The sequence below is a fragment of the Hydra vulgaris genome, chromosome 06 (assembly GCF_038396675.1).
Source record: "Hydra vulgaris chromosome 06, alternate assembly HydraT2T_AEP".
NCBI lineage: Eukaryota > Metazoa > Cnidaria > Hydrozoa > Anthoathecata > Hydridae > Hydra > Hydra vulgaris.
The window spans coordinates 8672501-8675000 of record NC_088925.1 but is presented as its reverse complement, the minus strand read 5'-3'; the positions used below and the strand labels follow the sequence as shown (position 1 = coordinate 8675000).

The following is a 2500-nucleotide window of genomic DNA, read 5'->3' as shown; positions in this document are numbered from 1 at the left end:
TTGATATTAATACTTTTAAGTAAATAGTTATTGACAAAGCATTATATTTCATAATAAAAATGTCGATGTTTCTTACTTTTGTCACATTTATTTTAGACAGAAAAACTGTAAGTAAGCAAAGTTCATTTAATAGAGTTACTTTTGCATTGAGTTAAAAAGAGTTATAAATGTTTTTTTTTTCTCTCAGGATTCAAATTTAAAAAAAAACTTAAAGTTTTTGCAGTTATATAGATTCTGACGTAAATAATATTGTATAAATATATATATATATATATATATATATATATATATATATATATATATATATATATATATATATATATACAAAATTATTTTTGTATATAAATATATATATATATATACACACATATATATATATATATATAAATATATATATATATATATATACAAAATTATATAATTTTGTATATATATATATAAGTATATACAAAAATATTTTTGTATATAAATATATATATATATATATATATATATATATATATATATATATATATATATATATATATATATACAGTAAACTCCCGGTTATTCGAACCTCCAAGGGGTATAAGAATTTATTTCAAATAAACCAGAAACTCGAATAACTAAATATGCTCTTTAAAATGACCTACTTTAAGTTTCTTTCAAATTTTAATAAAAGTAAAAAAGAAAAAGACCCTTGGAATTTGGTGCTACTTCAGTTTTATCCTTGTAGAATAATAAATATTTTACAATTCATTAAAATGTAGTCCATTTTTTATTTTTTTTTTGTTCCTTAAATGTGTTTTTTTAGCTTCAAGAGGAGCATAAATTGTTTCGAATAACCGAAGTTTTGAACAACTGCAGGTTCGAATAACTGCATTTTTGCATAACAGCATTTGCATGAGTTTGTTAAAGAAATTTCACAGGAAATAAAAATTGCTTCGAATAAGAAGACAATTTTAATAAGTGCTATTTCGAATAACCGGGAGTTTACTGTATAATAAATAAATAAATATATATATATATATATATATATATATATATATATATATATATATATATATATATATATATATATATATATATATATATATATATATATATATATATATATATATATATATATATAATTTATATACATATATAATTTATATAGATATATATGTAATTTTTTTATCTATATATTTTATATATAATAATATTAATCATTTATTTAACCATAAAATATGAAAATTTACAATAATATTTATAAACTCACATAAATAAGGTTAGGTGTCACTCATATAGTTAAAAACTAGTCAATGGAGTGACACCTGAAGTTAGGTGTCACTCATATAGTTAAAAACTAGTCAACCTGAGTGAACCTGATAAATATATGTATATATATATATATATATATATATATATATATATATATATATATAAATATTTACTTTTTAAATTTAATAATAATTATACTACTTTAAAAATATTTTTTTTTACATTTGCTTTCAGACTACTAATGGTACAAGTTTTGTTTTTTGATTTAGATTCTGTATCTCAATGATATCCTGGCCTATCGATACGATATCCTGTTAATTGTATTTTAAATATTTCATAAATATATATGCAAACACTCACACACATTAATTTTAAAGAAAATATTTATATTTTTATATATATATCTATAGATTATATATGTTAAGCTTTTTTATATTTATCATTGTATATAACTGTTTGTATTAAAAATTGATTTTGGAAATATTGCGAGGGCAGATTTCAACTTACAATTTAGTTTTATTTGCCAATTTAATATATATTATAGCCACGTTTATTTACGTTTAATAATATTTTGCAATATTTTATACAGCGCATTTAAGCGTTGATTCAACGTTTTATTTCAACCTTTACTCGACGTCTTTGAGTCACGTTTAATCGACCTTTTACTAACAACGTTACAAATCCTTGCAAAATAGACTGCTTTAACAGCGTTTATGCAACGCTTTTTAGATAACGTTTTTTTAACACTTAGTTACGACGTTTATTCAACGCTTTTAATGTAACGCTTTTTCAACCTTTAGTTGCGACGCTTTTGTAGCGTCATTTAGTAACGTTTTTTCAACGTTACGCAATAACGTTTAATCAACGTCTATTAAACAACGTTACATATCTTTGCAAAATCGATTACATTGTCAACGTTTCCGCAACATCTTTTGCGATCGGTTTTCAACGTTGATTAAACGTTGTTATGTTTGCTGGGACGAAATATCGCAGTGTTGAATAACCGTTGAAAACCGGTCGCATCGTAGAAAAAACGTTGCAGTCACAAAAACAACGCGCTTTCAACGTTAAATCGATGTTTGTTTTTGTATACTAATTCGCGGTAAATTTAAACGTTGAATAAGCGTTGAAATTGTAACGTAATTTAGCTTCTCAAAAAAAGACGTTTATTCAACGTGGAATCAACTTAGGCAAAAAGCCACTTTAAAAACTATTCAAAATCTATGCTTTAACAACGTTAAAAATAAACCGCTTTTTA

The 2500-nt window shown here is 22.4% G+C and overlaps 1 long non-coding RNA gene across 1 annotated transcript in view; it reads left to right on the top strand.

Moving 5' to 3' along the window:
• Positions 1-1729, top strand: part of LOC136080935 (uncharacterized) — a 3811-nt gene extending 2082 nt beyond the window's left edge. The window contains exon 3 of the long non-coding RNA XR_010638741.1: positions 1512-1729. This is a non-coding gene — a long non-coding RNA (uncharacterized LOC136080935). The remainder of the gene's footprint in view (positions 1-1511) is intronic.
• The last annotated feature ends 771 nt before the right edge of the window (positions 1730-2500 follow it).